General features: G+C 48.2%; 1 pseudogene; it reads right to left on the reverse strand.

Annotated features, from left to right (window-relative positions):
• Positions 1 to 9,082: 9,082 nt before the first annotated feature.
• LOC100387989 (elongin-B pseudogene) lies at positions 9,083 to 14,874 on the reverse strand (annotated as a pseudogene).
• Positions 14,875 to 21,976: the final 7,102 nt, after the last annotated feature.

The following is a 21,976-nucleotide window of genomic DNA, read 5'->3' on the forward strand; positions in this document are numbered from 1 at the left end:
AACTCCTGGCCGCAGGTGATCTGCCTTAGCCTCCTAAAGTGTTAGGACTACAGGCATGAGTCACTGCACCTGGCCTTTCTTTTCTTTTTCATTTTGAGACAAGGTCTCGCTCTGTCACCCAGGCTGAGTGCTATGGCATGAACACAGCACACTACAGCCTCGACCTCCCGAGGTCAAGCAATCCTCCCACCTCAGCCTCCCACGCAGCTGGGACTACAGGTATGTGCTACCACGTCTAGTAGCTAATTTTTGTATTTTTTGTAGAGATAGATTGTTACTATGTTGCCCAGGCTAGTCTTGAACTCCTGGACTCCACTGATCCTGGCCTCCTAAAGTGCTGGAATTATAGGCATGAGCCACTGCTCCTGGCCTAGCCCCTGTTCTTTGTTGTTGTTGTTGTTGTTGTTTGAGATGGAGTCTTGCTCTGTTATCCAGGCTGGAGTGCACTGGCTTGATCTTGGCTCACAGCAACCTTCACCTCCCAAGTGCAAGTGATCCTTCCACCTCAGCCTCCTGAGTAGCTAGGACTACAAGCACACACCACCACACCCAGCTAATTTTTGGTAGAGATGGAGTTTGGCCATGTTGCCCAGGCTGGTCTCAAACTCCTGAGCCCAGGTAATCCGCCTGCCTTGGCCTCCCAAAGTGTTGGGATTTCAGGTGGGAGCCACTGAGCCCGGCCTAGACTCAGTTCTGCTCTCTGCATTTCTCCTCTTTTTTCCCTCTGTCTCCTCCTGTTATCTAGGAGCTCAGTGCCAAGATTAAAGTGGGGCTTGGGGGTTATTTTGTGAAGGGCTAGTTCTGAGGGCTGGTGCTGGGGTGGGAGGGGCAGCTTCAAGGGTGCGGGGCCCCTGTATGCAGCTGAGGCTAAGCTAAGACAGGCAGGGTGCCCCGAGTGTGGAAGCTGCAGAGGTGTCAGAGATAGAGACTTTCTGTGATACTGAGCAATGAGTTTGTGGGGGAAAAAAAGGCAAAAAAAAAAAAAAGACAGAGAGATAGAGACTTAATGACAAGCCCTGGGTCCACCTGCACAGATGAGCAGGGCTGGGAGGGAAACTGGAAAAGGGACATGTTCATTTTTCAGCACAGTTCTCTCTCCTTACACACACACTCTCTCTCTTTCTCTCAGTAAAGAGCAGGAGGCTGCCTCTGTTCTGTCTCTCACTCCATTTCTACAAAGGACCCCTGGAGAGAGGTTGTAAAGGCAGTAAAGAGGGGAAGGCATGGTGCTGCTTTCTCCACTGGGCCTTGGGGCTGTCAATGCAGTTGCCTGGGGGACACCCAGCCAGCCCTGTGGGCCTGGGCCAGCTAGGGTGGTGGGGAGGCTCGGAGAAGCAAGAACAAGGCTGGGAGGCTGCAGGGTGCCCCACACTTGACCAGGTACTTGGCCAGAACCCTGAACCTCTGGAGCCCCAGGTTGGCCCCTCAAAGGAGGCCTAACTGCAGCCCAGAAGATTTCTCAGGAACCCTCCCCACCGCAACGCGCAGAGGGCTACAGGAACCCAGACATTTACAAAGCCCAGAGCTGTTAACGCCTGCACTGCAGCTTGTGCCTGTAATCCCTTCAACTTTGGAGGCTGAGGAGGGAGGACTGCTTGAGCGCAGGAGTTTGAGACCCACCTCAGCAACATAAGGGAGACCCCCATCTCTAAAATAAATAAATAAAAACTGCCGCACGGGGTTCTTCTTCTACTACTCCAACCTGGGCCAGTAGGGGTGCTCAGCTGAACCTCCAGGCCAGGGAGAGACTGAGTTGCCTCTGAAGTCAGCATCTTAGGATGCAATTCCAGCCCTCACAGCCCCAACAAAATACATCTGTTCCAGAAGAGTGGCTTCATCTAGCCAGAGTTGTATCAACACTGTTCTAAGAACTAGGGGCATACCAACCCCTGGCACTAGGGAGAAAGCTGCTTCCTCCACTCCTTTGCTTGGGGAGGAGCTGGCATTGGTATCCAGCAAATACACACCAGCCCACACGTAAACTGGAGGCTCCGTAATATACCTACAATCAAAGAACAATAATCCCAACCCCGACCCAGAAGTGAAATTGCTGGATCATATGGTAAGTCCATGACTAAGTTTCTGAGGAACTGCCATATCATTTCTACAGCTGCTGTACTATTTATATTCCCAACAGCAATGCACAGGGGATTCAATGCTCCACATTCGTGTCAACACTTGCTATTTTCTGGATTTTTGTTATTTGATTTTGATAATAGCCATCCCAGATTGCCCTAGTAAAGTAGGGCCATCACTTCTGAATGTGGTCAACAGTCAATGTCTTCCTTTCCTTAAGTTTGCTCACTCCATTCATCTCACTGATCAGACTCCAGTCTCCATCAATCTACTGAGACTTGCCTTGCTGTGACGGTTAATGTGTTCACTTGAGTGGACCATGTGGTTGCTCAGATTAAACATTTGTTTCTGGATGTATCTGTGAGAGTGTTTCCAGATGAGATTAGCATTTGAATCAGTGGACTCCCTAAAGTAGACTGCCCTTCTCAGTGTCTGGACAGTGTTCACTCCTTTGAGGGCCTGAATAAAACAAAAGGCAGAGGAAAGAGGAATCTGTTGCTTTTTTTCCTACCTCGCTGCTTGAGCTGGGTCATCTCAATGGCAGCGGTGGGCCATCTCTGTCCAACATATTCCATCTTTCCTTCATGGGCTCCTCTTCTCAGCCCACAGATGGTTGCCATCAGCCCCCTGCTGGCCCCGGAAGCCTAAAGCCGTCTCAAGAGAGGTTTAAGGCCAGGCATGGTGGCTCACACCTGTAATCCAAGCATTTTGGGAGCCCAAGGTGGGATGATTGCTTGAGCCCAGGAGTACGAGACCAGATATGGCAAGACCTCATATCTGAAAAAAAAAAATTGAAAAAATTAGCCAGCCGGGTGCTCTGGCTCACACCTGTAATCTCAGCACTTTGGGAGGCTGAGGTGGGTGGATCACCTGAGGTCAGGAGTTCAAGACCAGCCTTGAACACGGTGAAACCCATCTCTACTAAAAAATACAAAAATTAGCTGGGTGTGGTGGTGAGTGCTTGTAATCCCAGCTACTCGAGAGGCTGAGGCAAGAAGAATTGCTTGAACCCAGGAGGCAAAGGTTGCACTGATCATGCCACAGTGCTCCAGCCTGGGCGACAGAGCAAGACTCCATCTCAAAAAAATAAAAATAGAAATAAAAAATTAGCCAGGCATGGTGGCACTTGTCTGTGATCCCAGGTACTTAGGAGACTGAAGTGGGAGGATCACTTGAGCCCCAGAGGTCAAGGCTGCAGTGAGCTGTGGTCATGCCACTGCACTCCAGCCTGGGCAACACTGTCTTTAAAAAAGAGAGGCTTAAGCTGAATGATGCCATGATTACAGCCAACATTCCTATCTTCAACAGTCTGGCTCTAACATAGGCCCCTCCGACATGACAGAAATCAAGGTAACCTCCTCATTGCCTAAAGGCATTTCCCAAATTCTGACTAGGTCAAATCCTGCTAACGCCAGGACCTAGTGCAGGGAAAGATGGGACAGTCAGTGGCTAGGAGAGGCTTTTGGCCCAGGCATCATATTCATGAGGAACCTACATTTTATACTTTCATTTCCAATTAAGTTATACATAGATTCATCTGACTTTTCTTTTTCTTTTCTTTTTTTTTTTTGAGACAGAGTTTCGCTGTTGTTACCCAGACTGGAGTGCAATGGCACGATCTCGGCTCACCTCAACCTCCACCTCTTGGGTTCAGGCAATTCTCTTGCCTCAGCCTCCCGAGTAGCTGGGACTACAGGCGTGCACCACCATGCCCAGCTAATTTTTGTATTTTTAGTAGAGACGGTGTTTCAGCTTGCTGACCCGGATGGTCTCGATCTCTTGACCTCATGATCCACCCACGTCAGCCTCCCAAAGTGCTAGGGTTATAGGCATGAGCTACCATGCCCAGCCTGACTTTTTTTGTTTTTTGAGATGGAGCTTCGCTCTTGTTGCCCAGGCTATAATGCAATGACTCAATCTCGGCTCTCTGCAACCTCCGCCTCCTGGGTTCAGGCAATTCTCTTGCCTCACCCTCCTGAGTAGCTGGGACTACAGGCATGCACCACCATGCCCAGCTAATTTTTGTATTTTTAGTAGAGATGGGGTTTCACCATGTTGGCCAGGCTGGTCTTTTTTTGTTTTGTTTTGTTTTCTTTCCAGGCTGGTCTTGAACTCTTGACCTCAGGTGATCTACCCACCTCAGCCCCACAAAGTGCTGGGATTACAGCCGTGAGCCACCGTGCCTGGCCAATTCATCTGACTTTTAAAAAACTGTTACAAGGACTAATTTATTAGGGTGCTATGAACTAAATATTTGTGTCCCTGCAAAATTCATATGTTGAAGCCTAAATCCGTAATGTGATGGTATTTGGAGGGGGGTGCTTTGGGGTGCAGTTGGGTCATAAAGATAGACCCTCACAAATGGGTTTAGTGCCCTTATAAAAAGAGACATGAGAGAGGTGAGAGATGATCTGTCTCTGCTCTCCAACACGTGAGAACACTGCAAGAAGGCAGCCATACACAAACCAGGAAGTGGTTTCTTCCCAGACACTGAATCTGTTAATTCCTTGATCTTGGACTTCCCAGCCTCCAGAACCGTGAGAAATAAATGTCTGTTGTTTAAGCCACCCAGTCCATGGTAATTTGTTATAGCAGCCCAAACTGACTGACACAAAGTAAGCACTTAAATTATACCATATTTAAAACATATTGTTGGCCGGGTGTGGTGCTCACTCCTGTAATCCCAGCACTTTGGGAAGCCAACATGGACAGATCACCTGAGGTTAGGAGTTCAAGACCAGCCTGGCCAACATGGTGAAACCCCGTCTCTACTAAAAAATACAAAAAGTAGCCAGGTGTGGTGGTGGACGCCTGTAATCCCAGCTACTCAGAAGGCTAATGCAGGAGAATTGCCTGAACCTGGGAGGCAGAGGTTGCAGTGAGCCAAGATCTTGCCACTGTACTCCAGCCTGGATGACAGAGCTAGATTCCATCTAAAAAAAAAAAATTGTTTTGTTGTTAGACACTTTCTTTTTTGAGACTCTGTCACCAAGGCTGGTGTGCAGTGGCACAATCTTGGCTCCTTGCAGCCTAGACCTCCTAGGCTCAAGCAGTCCTCCCACCTCAGCCTCTCAAGTAGCTGGCGCTATAATCAAGTGTTACTGGGCCCAGCAACACTTTTTTTTTTTTTTGACATGAAGCCTAACTCTGTCACGCAGGCTGGAATGCAGTGGCCCAATCTCGGCTCACTGCAACCTCCACCTTCTGGGCTCGAGTGATTCTCCTGCCTTAGCCTCCTGAGTAGCTAGGACTACAGGTGTGTGCCACTATGCTCAGCTAATTTTTACTAGAAATGGGGTTTCCCCGTGTCGGCCAGGCTGGTCTTGAACTCCTGACCTCAATCCACCCGCCTCAGCCTCCCAAAGTGCTGGGATTACAGGATTGAGCCACCACACCCGGCAACACCTTTTAAATGTACCCTGGACCCTCAAATAAACAAAGGTAGCCTGGGATCTGACACCCTAGGAGAGGCCCTGACTGGTCGCCCCTCCGAAAAATACAGTGCTGCACTGTAACTGGTATGCTTCTTCTCCCTCCTCTGCCTGTTCTTCCTTTTCCCACCCCCAAAATTAAAGCCTTCCTTTCCTAAGATGCAGCCCCCACTGTCTGGCTCTTCATCTCCCATTATCTTGCCCACTGCCCCATGTCCGCCAAACTTGCTAGGACAAATAGTCTCCAAATTTCTGTCTTCCACAAAGACTTTCCTCCCTAGCCCAGACATGTATTTCCCAACTGTCTAAAACTGGTTTTCTGAAAACAGACTCTGAAGTGGAGACCTGCGGGCAGGAAGTTTACTGAGGAATGCTCTCAAGATCAACACCAGTGGGGAGGGAAGAAAGGAGGATTGCAAAGATGAAGTAACTGAATGGTCAGAACGAAAGCCCCAACCAACCTGAAATGAGCTCTGGAAACTGAGTGGCCTTCAGACATCCTCCACTTTAAGCAAGGGGTCCTGGCCTTTATACCCCGACTTTGGTCAGTCATCGGATGATGACTGCCTGGGAAATAAGTGTGACCTTGAGCCAGATGGCTGTCTTCTGCTGAGGGCAAAGGCAGAGAGACACTCAGCTGAGAGCCCTCAGCTACCAACACTCCTAGAAACAGAGCAGTGGGTGCCTTGTCCCTGAAAGGGGGATATAGGTGAAGTATCATCTCCTACCAGCCACCTGCTGAGCATCTCCACTTGGAAGTCCTCGGGTATCTCAAACTCAGCATGCCCCAAACTGAACTGAATCTACTCCTTTTCTGCCTTATTTCAGGGTAGGACCAATCTCCTAGGCTTGACAATTGAGCCAATTATCCTCAACAAATCCTTCTCCTTTACCCTATATCCAACCCAGACTTCATCCCATAAAGGGTATTAGGCTTTGTCTAAACTCCCTTGAATTCATCCCATCTCCTCCTTCTCCACCACCACAGACCTAGCTCGGCCCTCACCACCTTGTTATGGCATCACACTTCAATGACCATCTGACAGATTCACTGGAAAGAGCCTCTTAGCATGGCATATGCAGAGCAGGTGCTACATGAAAGGTCTGTTGGGATACTGTAAAAAAAAAAAAAAAAAAGAGCGTGTGATACTCAACCTCCTAGGAATTAGGAAGGAAGGAAGAATAATGATTCTAATAATAAATATTGTTAATTGTAATATATATACAACACTATATAGTGTGGTTTATTGTTATATTTATACAATCATGTCTAATAATTTTTTTTTGAGACCGAATCTTGCTCTGTTGCCCAGGCTGGAGTGTAGTGGCACGATCTTGGCTCACTGCAACCTCTGCCTCCCGGTTTCAAGTGATTCTCCTGCCTCAGCCTCCTGAGTAGCTGGAATTACAGGGGCCCGCCACCACGCCTGGCTAATTTTTTGTATTTTTAGTAGAGACGGGGTTTCACCATGTTGGCCAGGCTGGTCTTGAACTCCTGACCTTGTGATCCACCCACCTCAGCCTCCCAAAGTGCTGAGATTACAGGCATGAGCCACTGTGCCCAGCCAATAATTATTAATTTCATATTTATTACGTTTGCAAGGATGTCTTTGGGAAAAAGATTTCACAGTATTTCTCAAGAGCCATAGACACTTTGATCTAGGAATTTTGAGAACCTACCCCAAACAAATAGTACGAAATATGAGAAAAAATATGAATAAAGATGTTCATTCTAACATTATTCATTATAAGCAGCTTAAATATCTAACAATAGGGAATTAGATATTTAAGAATGGGTTGTTCAATGGAACATTATAAAACTATTAAAAATAATGGTTTTCATGCTATGCAACAGCACAGAAAATTATTCCAATGTTAAGACAAAAAATTAGGATTCATCATGCTTATGCACTATAATTGCAACTATGTAAAAAGTATTATTAGGGAAAACAATCTGAAAGAAAATACAGCAGCATGCTGAGTTGTATTAGAAAAAAAGAAAAGTCATCCCTGGTATCTTCAACGCCTCTCCTTGCCTGGTAATTATCACTGGTCTTTTTTTTTTTTTTTTTTTTTGAGACAGAGTCTCACACTGTCGCCGAGGCTAGAGTGCAGTGGCAGCAGATCTCAGCTCACTGCAACCTCTGCCTCCCAGGTTCAAGCAGTTCTCCTGCCTCAGCCTCCTGAGTAGCTAGGATTACAGGCTCGCAACACTACGCCCGGCTATTTTTTGTATTTTTAGTAGAGATGCAGTTTCACCACGTTGGTCAGGCTGATCTTGAACTCCTGACATCGTGATCTGCCCACCTTGGCCTCCCAAAGTGCTGGGATTACAGCCGTGAGCCACTGTGCCCACTATCATGGGTCTTTCATTCTCTGATATTAACAATTTCTTCTTTTTTTTTTTTTTTTTTTGAGACGGAGTTTCGCTCTTGTTACCCAGGCTGGAGTGCAATGGCGCAATCTCGGCTCACCGCAACCTCCGCCCCCTGGGTTCAGGCAATTCTCCTGCCTCAGCCTCCTGAGTAGCTGGGATTACAGGCACGCGCCACCGTGCCCAGCTAACTTTTTGTAATTTTTAGTAGAGACGGGGTTTCACCATGTTGACCAGGATGGTCTCGATCTGTTGACCTCGTGATCCACCCGCCTCGGCCTCCCAAAGTGCTGGGATTACAGGCTTGAGCCACCGCGCCCGGCCAACAATTTCTTCTTAGTAGATGTAAAGCACTATGGAAATACAGCCTCAAGATTCAGTCTTTTCTATCAGGTTGCCATCCCAAGCCCCTATTATGATCAGAGTAACTCCATAACCCTACTTCTGAAACTTGTAGTTGGGGACCTTATAACATAACATATAATTTATAATGCAACATAATTATAATATAATAAATAATATGCCTTAGTATTTCATTTCTTTTTGTTGTCAAATAATATTCTATTGTATGACTGTATCACATTTTCAATCCATTTATCGCTTGATGGACATTTGGGTCATTTCCATTTAGGTTATTATGAATAATTCTGCTATGACATTGTGTACAAATTTTTGTGTGAATACTGTATATGTTTTTGATTCTCTGGGGTATATATGTACCTAGGAATGCAAACGCTGGGTTGTATGTTTAAATGCTTTAAACGATGGAGGAACTGCCTGATGATCTTCCAAAGCAGTTGTACCATTTTACATTCCCACCAGCCAGTTCTGAGGGCTCCAATTTCTCCACATTTCATCCACACTTATTATCTGTTCTTTGGATTATGAACACTTGCGGGTGTGAAGGAATATTTTAGTGTGGTTTGATTCGCATTTTTTCTGATGGCTAATGATGTTCACCATTCTTCTGTTTTTGAGACAGAATCTCCCTCTGTCACCCAGGCTGGCGTGCAGTGGCACAACAACAGCTCACTGCAGCCTCAAAATCCTGGGCTCGCACAATCCTCCCACTTCGGCCTCCCAAAATTGGGATTACAGGTATGAGCCACTGTGCCCGGCCACTATTCTTCTTCTTTTTTTTTTTTTTTTTTTTTGACTCCCAGATCTCTTTTATTGGAGGGAATGGGCCTCTTGGGAGTCCTCACTGCACGCCTTGTTGATTGGCACTGCTTCCTGAGTCCTGGGGCTTCATCACATCGGACAGCTTGGGCAGGCTGGAGATCGGCTTGATGCACAGGGCCTCAAAGGTGTCTTCTGGCTGGGGCCTGTGGCCGAGCTGTTTGACTGGTGAAGCCACACTTACCCAGTGCCAAGAGTTGGTCGTTCTCGTACAGCTGCTGCTCGTCGGGCGACCACTTGGAAATGCCCTCGACAATGCGCTTCAGCTCGATCACCATGCTGGACTCCTTGGCGACCGCGAAGATGGTGGTCACGTGGCACCGGATCATGAGGAACAAGTCCAGCGTGTCAGTTGCCTCTCCCCTTGACGTGCCCGTGCAACGATGCTCCACCCGGTTCCTGGCAGCCAGCCCGTGGCCCGGCCTGACCCATACAGCCCCCTATTCATTTTTAATCCAAACCCGTTTTTTTTTTTTTTTTTTTTAACAAATAAGGTTGAAATGTTCCCATTATAAAAGCAATTATTGCATATTATTCTATACTTTGGGGGAAAACCCCAAAGAGTTAAAAAATTTAAGCCACACCCATATAGCACCATCTAGAGCTAACTATTAGAAACATTTCCGTGGATTTCCTTCTAATGTTTTTTTTTTTTTCCTATCCTTTCTAGGATATGGTTGAGGTCATGTGACATTTGCAATTTTGTTTCTGGCTTTTTCACTTCATATAATACAATAGGAATTCTCCAACCTTTTCCTGAACGTTGCTTGATGTAACATTTTCCTTAGCCATTCCCTTATGAATGGATGCTTGGTTATGTCTAAGTGCATTTAATATTGTGAATAATGCAGTAACATGGTGCTTTGATATTATTGCTCTTTCATGTCTGTGTTCCATTTGTCCAATAAGGCTCAGATCTCTTGTTGTTATTGTTGTTGTTTTGAGACGGAGTTTCGCTCTTGTTGCCAGGCTGTAGTGCAGTGTCATGATCTTGGCTCATTGCAACCTCTGCCTCCCAGGTTCAAGTGATTCTCTTGCCTCAGCCTCCCTGTGTAGTTGGGATTACAGGTGCCCACCACAACACCCAGCTAATTTTTTGTATTTTTAGTAGAGACGGGGTTTCCTATGTTGGCAAGGCTGGTCTCAAACTCCTAACCTCAGGTGATCCACCCACCTCAGCCTCCCAAAATGCTGGGATTGCAGATATGAGCCACCATGCCTGGCCAGGATCAGATCTTTGAAGAATCTGTCTTTTTTTCCCTTTCCATCCACCTACATCCTTCTGGACAGTCCTCAGTCCAAAGCAGACTCGTTTAAGTCCTTACTATGGCCCTGTTCTGAGCATTTGACAAATAGTAAAGCATTTAATCTTCACAACTTCCCTATGAAGTAGGGTAATATTATTATCATCCCTTTTGTTCAAGGTCATCAGCTAGTAATGATGTAGAGGCAGAATTTTTCTTTTTCTTTTTTTTTTTTTTTAAGACGAGGTTTCACCATATTGGGGTCAGGCTGGTCTTGAACTCCTAACCTCAGGTGATCCGCCTGCCTTGGACTCCAAAGTGCTTGGATTATAGGCGTGAGCCACCATGCCCGGCCCAGAATCTTTCTTTTCTTTTCTTTTCTTTTTTTGAGACAGAGTCTTCCTCTGTCATCCAGGCTGGAGTGCAGTGGCATGAACTTAGCTCACCGCAACCTTCGCCTCCCAGGTTCAAGCAATTTTCCTACCTCAGCTTCCTGAGCATCTGGGACTATAGGCATGCACCACCACGCTCAGATAATTTTTTATATTTTTAGTAGAGATGGGGTTTCACCATCTTAGTCAGGGTAGTCTTGAACTCCTGACCTCGTGATCCACCTGCCTTGGCCTCACAGTGAGCCACTGCACCCAGCCAAGAATTTGAATCCTGGTAGCCTGGATCCAGAGTCTGAACAGTGAACCACCAGTCATCTTGCTTTCCTGTCATGGTAGTGGTGGAGAGAATTAAAAATGAGACAGCCAACTGTCCCAGCTCTGTGAATGGATTGGTCCCACGTTCAAAATTTGGCACCTAACCTTCATTCTTCATTTGAAAATGAATAAGGGAAGTGATATGTTTTGGCTGTGTCCCCACTCAACTCTCATCTTGAATTCCCCTGTGTTGTGAGAGGAACCTGGTGGGAGGTAACTGAATCATGGGGGCAGGTCTTTCCCATGCTGTCCTCATGATAGTGAATAAGTCTCACAAGATCTGCTGGTTTTATAAGGGGGAGTTTCCCTGCACAAGCTCTCTCTGCCTACTGCCATCCATGTAAGAAGTGACTTGTTCCTCCTTGCTTTCTGCCATGATTGTAAGGCCTCCCCAGCCATGTGGAACTGTAAGTTCATTAAACCTCTTTCTTTTGTAAATTGCCCAGTCTCCGGTATGTCTTTATTAGCAACATGAAAACAAACTAATACACGACGTGAAGAGGGAGGGTCAGAAAAGCTGGGGGTACAGGGAAAGTCATTCAGCTCCAACCCACAGGATTGGAGCTTCCAACTGTCCCCAGCCTTACACCGTCCTCTTTCCCCACACAGCACCAGAGAGTTCTCTCCCAAATACAGATCTGATCCTGTCATTTTCCTTCCTGCTTAAGGCTCTCTGTCACACTCAGGATAAAATCCCCAAACCCATAACTGGCATGCAAGGTCCTCCCTGGCCCAGTCTCTCACTACTCCTGGCCTGACTTCTCTCTGCCTTGGTTCTTTCAGGTCCTGCAAACCCCACCACTCTGTTTCATCCCTGTACCTGTTGGATCCTGGCCTAGAGAGCTTTTCCCTACCTCGCCCCTGCTCACTGTCCTTTGGCCCTGCTCTTTCTAAGTCTGTGTTTTAACACTCCTGTTGGCCAGGCATGGTGTCTCACACCTATAATCCCAGCACTTTGGGTGGCAGACGCAGGTGGATCACAAGGTCAGAAGATCAAGACCATCTTGGCCAACATGGTGAAACCCCATCTCTACTAAAAATACAAAAAAAATAGCTGGGTGTGGTGGCACACACCTGTAGTTCTATTTGGGAGGCTGAGGCAGAAGAGTCGCTTGAGCTGGGGAGGCAGAAGTTGCAGTGAGCCAAGATCAAGCCACTGCACTCCAGCCTGGGGACAGAGCAAGACTCCATCTAAAAAAATAATAATAAATACAAAAATTAACCAGACATGGCAGTGTGCACCTGTAGTCCCAAATACTCAGGAGGCCGAGGCAGGAGAATTGCTTGAATGGGAGGTAGAGGCTGCAGTGAGCCAAGATCGCACTCTAGCCTGGGTGACAGAATGAGACTCCATCTGAAAAATATAAATAAATACAAATAAACACTCCTGTCTTCTATCTAGAAAGACTTCCTCAAAGCCCTTGAATGAATTGTGTTCCTTGGTTAAACACATACCTTTCTCTTGACATGAATTACATTTTGTAATTGCTTTTCTTTTCTTTTTTTTTTTTTTGAGACCAAGTCTCACTCTGTTGCCCAGGCTGGAGTGCAATGGCACAGTCTCTGCTCACTGCAACCTCCACCTCCCAGGTTCTAGTGATTCTCCTGCCTCAGCCTCCCAAGTAGCTGAGGTTACAGGCACCTACCATCATGCCCGGCTAATTTTTTTGTATTTTTGGTAGAGATGGGGTTTCACCATGTTGGCCAGGATGGTCTCAAACTCCTGATCTCATGATCCGCCTCTTTGGCCTCCCAAAGTGCTGAGATTACAGGCATGAGCCACCGCGCCCAGACTGTAATTGCTTTTCTTAAAAAAAAAAAAAAAAATTTATTATGGAAAAATTCAAACATAAGAAAAAAAGAAGAGTGTTCTAATCACCCAACTTCAACAATTATCAACCCACAGCCAATCTGGTTTCACTAACCCCCCATCTACTTCCCTCCTCCTGTTTTATTTTTAAACAATAAAACAGATCGTTTTATTTAATCTGTAAATGTTTTCATTTAGCAAGTTTCTCTAAAAGATAAGGACTTTTAAAATCATAGTTACAATATCATTATCATGCTTTTAAAAGGCCAATTATACTTGTTTTCTTCTTTTTCAACTTTTAATTTTGAAAAATTTCAAACTTACAGAAAAGTTGCAAGAATAATTCAAAAAACAGCCTTAAACCTCTCACCTAATTCACTTATTGTTAACATTTTGCCACATTTGTTCTCCAAACTATCTGAGACTAAGTCACAAATGTTATGATCTTTTACCCCCAAACATTTCCACAAATATTTTCTCAAAACAAGGAAATTCTTCTATGTAATCAAAATATAGTGATCACATTCAGGAAATTTAAAGTCGACACAATAAATATCTACAATACAATCCATATTCAAATTTTGCCATATGTCCCAATGATGTCCTTTACAACAGGGGTCTCCAATAGCTGGGTCACTGACTGTATAGGTCAGTGACTGGTTAGGAACCAGGAGGCACAGCAGGAGGTGAGTGGCTGAGAGCCAGCATTACTGCCTGAGCTCCACCTCCCCTCAGACCAGCATTGGCCTTGGATTCTCATGGCAGCGTGAGCCCTATTGTGAACTGCACAGGCAAAGGAACTAGGTTGTGTGCTCCTTGAGAGAAAGTAATGCCTGATCTTGAGGTAGAACCATATCCCTTCCCCAGTCCATTGAAAAAATTGTCTTCTACAAACCCAGTCCCTGGTGCTGAAAAGGTTGGGAACCACGGTTTCACATAATTTTTTTTCTCTTTTTGAGACAGGGTCTCACTCTGTCACCCACACTGGAGTACAGTGGTGTGATCATAGCTCTCTGAAGCCTCTACCTCCCAGGCTCAAGTGATCCTCCCAGCTCAGCCTCCGTAGCTGGGACTACAGGCATGTGCTACCACATTCTGGCTGATTTTATTATTTATTTATTAATTATTATTTTTTTTTTTTTGGTAGAGATAGTCTTGCCATGTTGCCAGGGCTGGTCTCAAACTCTTGGGCTCAAGTGATCCTAACTGCCTTGGTATCCCAAAGTGCTAGGATTACAGGTGTGAGCCACCGCGCCCAGCTCCTTCACAGAAACTTTTTTTCCCATCCTCCAGTATCCAATCCAGAATCATGCATTGCATTTAGTTGTCCTCTCTCCTCTCTCCTCTCCTCTGTCTCTCTCTCTCTCTCCCCCGCTCTCTCTCTCTCTTTTTGAGACAGGATCTTGCTCTGTTACCTGGACTAAAGTACTAGGCTTAAGTATCCTCCACTTCAGCCTCCCAAGTAGCTGGGATTACAGGAGCAAGCACTAGGCCTGGCTCTTTTTTTTTTTTTGAGACAGAGTCTTGCTGTCACCCAGGCTGCAGTGCAATGGCACGAACTTGGCTCACTGCAACCTCCGCCTCCTGGGTTCAAGTGATTCTTCTGCCTCAGCCTCCCAGGTAGCTGGGACTACAGGTGCACACCACCAAGTGCGGCTAATTTTTGTATTTTTAGTATGGTTTCACCATATTGGCCTGGCTGGTCCGAAACTCCTCGGCCTTCCAAAGTGCTGGAATTACAGGCATGAGCCAGTGCACCTGGCCTATTTTTATTTTTGTAGAGATAAGATCTTGCCATGTTGCCCAGGCTGGTCTCAAACCCCTGGCCTCAAGTGATCCCCCCGCCTCAGCCTCTTGAAGTGCTGGGATTACAGGCGTGAGCTACCATGTCCCACCTCCTGTCTCTTTAGTACCCTTTAATCTGGAACAGTTCATTCCTCTTTTATGGCATTGATATTTCTGAAGAGCACCTGCCAGCTGTTTTGTAATCCGACCCTGAATTTAGGTTTGCTGGATGGTTTCCTCTTGGTTCTGGATTCCTCAGGTCCCGCATCATGGACAGGAGTGGTACCTAGGGGTGTCCTCAGGGCTGCATCAGGAGGCAGATGTCCATTGCCTCATCGTGATGAAGCTGATTGCTTAAGATGTCCTATAATTGCTTTTTAAAATTCAAATAGTAATGTGGGGCTTTTTTCTGCTAGACTGTGAGCTTGATGAGGGCAGAAGTCATGTCTGTTCTCTCCAGCTTTGCAAGTTAAAACTGTAAAATCGAATCTGCAAATGTATGTGCTGGCTAATGCCACTCCCTTTATTCAGCCTTACAGCAGCCCCAGGAAGGACTAATTGAGATCTCAGATGAGGAGAAGGAGGCTCAGAAAGGGGCAGGCTCCATAACAGTGCTATTTTCCCAAACTCTTCCTGCCTGAGCTGTTTTCTCACTTCTAAGACTTCATTTGGATGGCACCTGGGGAAAATCTCCTCAACACCAGCCCCTCCCACCGTCTCCCCACAAAGTAATGGTTTCAATGGAAACAGAAATTCCCAGAAAGAAGGAAAGCAAAGCGCAGTAGCTATCCAGAGCCTAGGGGCTGGGGGAGAGGGGTGGGAGGCCCTATTTGCATTTTTCCCATTAACGAGCTAGAGTTACGCTAGCTTGCCTGGGGAGATCATTTGAGAGGAAAATCTTTGCATATTTTATTTAAAAGCACGCTGTGTTAGGCGGGTAATAATGCAGAGTGTGGCGATTAGGTGAGGCTTGCAGGGGGCAGGGGTGGGGTCCTTTTCTTCCCTCCCTCTATTAACCCACGCCCAAAACTCCCCTCAATTCTGGGAACCAGCCTCCCTGAAGGAACGGCCGTTTGGCCTCAGAGGCAGGTTGAGACTCCAGCCTCAGTAATTCCACTCTTTCTTACTAAGGGAGCGGGAGACGTAGGAGGTGCTACCCTGGGCAGGAAGAAGGACAGAAGGAGGTGGGACAATAGAAAAGGGACAGTGTCCAAAGCTGAGACTCCAACCCTGTAGTTCTAAGTGGTAGGGGTGGCCATGTTGGGAAGTGTGGGGAGACGCTACCCCTATAGGTGGCTTTTTCAACACGTGAAAGAGATGTTTTGGTTGTCTCAATAATTGAGTAGGCAGTGCTATCAGTATTTCCTATCTAGGGGATAGGGATGGTAACTGGGACCTTCCATTGCCCAGGACAGGCTCACTCAGAGAATTATCCAAATGCCAAAGGCACTCCCACTAGGCCAACTGTACCAAGTGCAGACTCCATTCTGTGTTAGCACAGACAAGAGTCCTGGATGGTCAAATAGTTGAATAAGCAGAGTCCTTGCTTCATCACAAGTTGTTGGGTTTGTGCAATTCTTTTATCCTCTCTGAGTCTCTATTTCCCAATTTATAAAATAGACATATCAGCTGGGTGTGGTGGTGCATGGCTGTAATCCCAGGGCTTTGGAAGGCCCAGGCAGAAGGATTGCTCGAGCCCAGGGGTTCGAGACCAGCCTGGGCAACATGGAGAAACCTCGTCTCTACAAAAAAAATACAAAAATTAGCTGGTGTGGTGGGGCACACCAGTGGTCCCAGCTAGTGGGAGGATCACGTGAACCCAGAACGGTCCCAGGCTGAGGTGGGAGGATTGCTTGAGCCGAGGAGGTTGAGTGTTCAGTGAGCTGTGATGGTGCCACTGCACTCCAGCCTAGGTGACAGAGTGAGGCTCTGTCTCAAAAAATAAATAAATAAATAAAAAATAAAATAGACATGTCAATGCCTACCTCTCGGAATAGCCTCTAGACAACAATGGAATAAGAGAGGGAAAGGGGTTTAGAAACTGTAAAACTGGAGCACACATAGGCGGTGTTATTAGAATGGGGAGCAGAGCCTTAGGCTGCTGGATTAGTAAGTGGCTCCTGAAGGTAGCCATCCTCTGTGAGAAGTTTACAAGGCCGTGGTGACCCTAACCATTCCTGCCTCACTGGGTCAGGGGCTCGTATTCACAAGGTCAGCTTCCACAGTAATGCTGCTTGATCTTGGCTACAACTTCTCCACTGAAAAATGGGGTTGCACCTACTTTATACCAAAAAACAGAAGTGAAATGAACTTGGAAAATGTTAAATATTATGAAGAGGCAAAGTACTAGAAAACTCCGTGAGGTAATTCCGGACGAACCTGAAGAATCTCCCATTCTCCTCCCGCTGCCTCAGTCTTCTGTGTTAGATGGCTACATATTCACTCTGTCTTCTCCATCCCAAAATGCGTATGTGCATGAGCTCACACACAGACTCACAGGCTAGTAGATCTCGTTAGTAATTAGGGAGTATCTGAGTGTCTCACATCAAGGAAGTTTTATGGCCAGCCGCGGTAGCTCACACCTGGAATCCCAGCATTTTGGATTGACCAGTCTGGCCAACATGGCAAAACCCCATCTCTACTAAAAATACAGAAATTAGCCAGGCATGCCTGTAATCCCAGCTACTCGAGAATCTGAAGCACGAGAATTGCTTGAACTGGGGAGGCAGAGGTTGCAATGAGCTGAGATTACACCACTGCATACCAGCCTGGGTGATAGAGCGAGATTCTGCCTCGGAAAAAAAATTAAAAATAAATAAAATAAAATAAGTTTCATTATGGAGATCAACACAGTGATTGTACCTAAGGCATGCAGGGAGTGGGGGCATTAAGGAAGTTAATTCAGAAGGATCTGCTCCTATCCGGATGAGTATGGGGATAGGAATGACTTCAAGGTTAGGGTGGTCTGTGAGTCCTGGAAAGCTGAATGAGGATTTCACACACTCCAAGCACAGGAAGCAGAAAAGGTAGCAGCTTCTAGTTATTCTGGGGGGATGTGGAAACACAGGGTAGTGTGTCTGTTCCCCTGAAATGGAACCCACCTAAAGCAACTTCAGTTTACTCACCTGTAAAACAGGACATTGCAGAAATCGCCTCATGGGGTGGTTGTGAGGGTGAAATGGAAGACTCTGACACATGCTGTCAATTTTTATCTTATGCTGTATCCTTTAGATGCTCCTCTCTCCACCTCATTCCCATCCGCTTCTCTGTTCTCAGTTCCCATTCCCTTCGCATCTTCCTCCCATCCTGTCCTAGAGCATTTAGGAATGCTAACAATGGCTTTTGGGAAATAAAAGAGGGAATCTAGAGGCAGAACCTCCTGTGGAAAATATTGTCAATTTTGTTAACATAAGCAACTTTTACTTTCTTTTAGATTATTAATAATCACAAATAATAAAGATTATCATTTCTGTGTCCTTCATTAAAATTAGTTTCAAAAGAGCACAAAAGGGCCAGGCACAGTGGCTCACACCTGATCCCAGCACTTTGGGAGGCCAAGGTAATAGGATCCCTTGAGGCCAGGAGTTCAAGACCAGCCTAAGCAACAATGCGAGACTCTCATCTCTACAAAAAAAAAAAAAATTAGCTGGGTGTGTGGCACCTGCCTGTAGTCCCAGCTACCAAGGAGATTGAGGCAGGGGGATCACCTGAGCCCAGGGTTCAAGACTGCCGTGAGCTATGATTGCACCAGTGCATTCCAGCCTGGACAACAGACTGAGACCCTGTCTTAAACAAACAAGATCCAAAAGTGCACAAAAGCTTGATTCATTGTTTAGAACACAAAAGGTCAATTATTGAAAGAAAAATATTTGCTCCTACAAAGACTGAAAAAAAAATCAAGAAAAAATAACAAAAAACATATTTGGTAGTGTGCGACCTACCCTCTGCGGGAAGACTGAGCTCGTTCGTCAAAAACCGGACCACAGGCAAGAAGAAAGTTCTTAAGTTCAGGCTTTATTGAGAGGAAAGAGCCTCCGGGCGTGCCAGCCGGGACGAAAAGGAAAAATGGCCGCGCCGCCCAGAGGGGCAGGGTTGTCTTATAAGGGTAGAAGGGCTGAAGGAGAGGAAGAGTTGGGGGCTAGGTGGTGGGCAACTGTTGGCCAGTTTGAACCGCTAGGCGGGAAGCCGGGCGGCGGGAAGCCGGGGAGAGCTGATGAGGCAGAAACCAGGCGGGCGGCGGGAAACTGGGGAGTGCTGATGAGGCAGAAGCGGCGGGGGGAGTGCTGATAAGGCAGAAGCGGCGGGGGGAGTGCTGATAAGGCAGAAGCGGCGGGAGGTGGCTGCGGCGGCGAGAAGGCCAGGGCAGTTTGTAAAAATAGGAGAGCCTCTTTGTGGGGGGGGGGGAAGAGAGAGAGAGAGAGCTTTCAAGGTAGAGGCAGAGTTTTCCAAACAGGTAGTAAAATAGTTTGCAATTTACAAAGCAATTTCGGGAGCATTATTTATTTAATACTCACAGTGCTTCTGTAAAGTAGATGATACTTGCTTTTATTACCCCCTGCTTTTGTGTGTGTGCGTGCCTGTGACAGAGTCTCACTCTGTCGTCCAGATATAAGTACAGTGCTGCAATCTCGGTTCTTTGCAACCTCCATCTCTCGGGTTCAAGTGATTCTCCTGCCTTAGCCTCCCAAGTAACTGGGATTACAGGTCTGCGCCACCACTCCTGGCTAATTTTTTTATTTTTAATAGACATAGGGTTTCGCCAAGTTGGCCAGGTTGGTCTCAATCTCCTGACCTCAAGTGATCCGCCGGCTTCAGTCTCCCAAAGTGCTGAGATTACAAGCGTGAGCCACTGCACCACGCCACGAAGGCTCTTAAGGAAGATTTTTGCAGATTTTTGAAAGACCAGACCCTGGGGAAGACAGGGCCAGCGGGGATGCAGGAAGCAGTAGGCAAAGCCATTGCAAGCCAAGCGGAGCAACTGAAGCCCCTGGAGAGCCTTGGAAAGATCTTAAATTGGAGGAGGGATGGGGCCATATTTGCCTTTCAGAAGCCCACTCTAGATTACTGTGTCCCGTGGTTGGGAGGAGGTCAGACAGGAACCGTTCCAGTTGTCCAGATGAGATTAGGCAGTGGCCTGAGCCAAGAGGGCACGAAAACAGAGGCGCTGGGAGGCAGATGGGACAGGGCTTAGCCCTTGACTGGCACGAAGTGAGTGAGGTGGGAGGGCCTGAGACTCGCCCCACTTCAGGTGATGAGCAGACTGAGCAGGTGGGAGAAGACCAGCTCTTCCTACGTGGGAAGCCGGAGGTGCTTGCGGGTGACGTGGGGGGAGCCCTCCCGGTGGCGGGAGAATGTGCTGCAGGTGGGGCAGAAGGCAAAGACCCTCCTGGAGACAGAGGTTTGGGAGCCCCGAGAGAGAACTGAGGCCTCGTGGTGGACGAGATCCCAGGAGTGTGGAGGGAAGCGGTCCCACGACAGCCCAGGGAGGCATCAAGGTCTAGGGAGCGGTCCTCGCCCTGAGCGCTGTCACTGAATGTTGGGGGCCGGTGCTAACTCGCACCGCTCACCTACACACCCACAAACCTAGTTCGAGGTTCCCACCCCCACCACCCTACCCGCTGCAGCCCTCTCCTCCGTGGCCCCACCCCGCCCTGCAGAGCCGGGTTAATCCTCCCCTCCCCGCTTTGTGCGCCAGAGCGCCGGAGGCCAAAGCCCAGGGCGGCGCGGGCACTCCCAGCAGCTGAGGTGGAGGGGCAGGGGCCGCGGGGAGGAGACACAAAAGGGGGAGGGGCCCGGGCTGCAGCTGCCCCGGACCCGCGGGGACAAAGGGCCTGCTGGCGGGCCGGCCCCAGCCGTTTTCATGCTTGTTGGGATTAGGGGCAGGAAAGGGCTCTCGGGACGGTGCGGATCAACAGTGGGTGCGGGGCGGCGCGTGGGGCGGGCTCGATCCCGCCCGCCCCCGCTTTGTGCGCAGCCCCCAGCCCGCGCCACTCGAGGCGCCGCGGGGCTCCGGGGAGGCCGCCCCTTTGTCTTCGCCTTTCGGGGACGAGCCCCGCCCGGGGAATGTCGAGCACCAGCTGAGCGCCGCGCTCCCGCCCGCTCCCTCTTCCCCGGCGCGGAGGCCTGGAGCCCCCTCCTGGGGCGAGGGCTCCCGCCACGCCCCGACCCCCTCGGACGGTTCGGTCCGAGCCCACTTTCATCCCCGGTGAGGAGGCCCTGGGGGACCCAGCCCTCCCCCGGCTGCGACATCTGAGACCTTAGTAGGATGCACGCCCCCCACTTTCTCCCGCGCCACCCCCTTCCCCGCCTGCCAGTCAGCACCGGACGAATCTCTTCTCAAATCCACGGGAGATAAATGAGAACGCAGCGATTAGGGAATCGACCGGTTCAGAGCCTACGGGTTTCGGGGCAGGAGCAGGGCTGGGGAGGAGGGGGGATCTGGGCGAGGATAGGGTTCGGCTGGAGAGGCTCACTGGCCTGGAGAAGAGGTGCAGCCGCATTTCTGGCAGTCTGGTGCCAGGGCTGGGGCGCGGAACCCTCCCCAGGCTGGGTCCAGTCATTTCTGCCAGGGGTGGGAGGGAGGAGAAGGGAGCATGTATGTAGGTCTGTGTCCTCGAGTGTGAATTTGTGAATGTGAACGAGCCACGGTGCATGTGTGTGTATGTGAACGGGTGTGGGGGCTGGTGCCTGAGCGTCTGCAGGTGCCTGGTGGGCGAGCACGTATACCAGTGTGGATTTGAGGTCTGGCTCAGATCCCAGAACATCCCCATCTCAGGTTCCTCCTCTCACCACCTGCATCCTTTAAACTCCTGGCCTGGGATTTCAGGCCCTTTAGCAATGCTTTTTAATACAGAGCACAACTGCTCCACCGAATCTCCTCCTTCTGAGGGCCTTGTTGTCCTCTCCTAGTCAGATAAATAAAAGCAGTGAACATTTGTGGACTACTTCCTAGGAGCCAGGCAGGCTCAGGTCTAAGCCCTTAACATGTTAACTCATCTGTTAACTGACATAACCCTGTAAAAGAAGTCTGCCGTTGCTCCCATTCTACAGTTGAGAAAAGTGAGGCACAACTAATAAGTGGAGGATCCAAGACACTTGGGCCCATTCTGCACTAGGAATCACTGTCCTCTGTTGCCTGCACGTCTACTGGTTCTCCAGGCTCCTCTTCCTCCAGGAAGCCTTCCTTCACCAGGCCCTTACAGATCTTGCCTATTCATGCTGTGAGTAGGAGCAAACCTACTACACTGGGTTTTGGGTGAGGCTTGAAGGCAGTAAGAAGCGAGTAGCAGGTCACAGGCTGCCACCAGGGGACATTCAGTCTCCTTAGACATAGCCATTACACAGATCCCTAACAAGCCAGACCCCCCACT

Source organism: Callithrix jacchus, chromosome 7 (assembly GCF_049354715.1).
Source record: "Callithrix jacchus isolate 240 chromosome 7, calJac240_pri, whole genome shotgun sequence".
Taxonomy (NCBI): domain Eukaryota; kingdom Metazoa; phylum Chordata; class Mammalia; order Primates; family Cebidae; genus Callithrix; species Callithrix jacchus.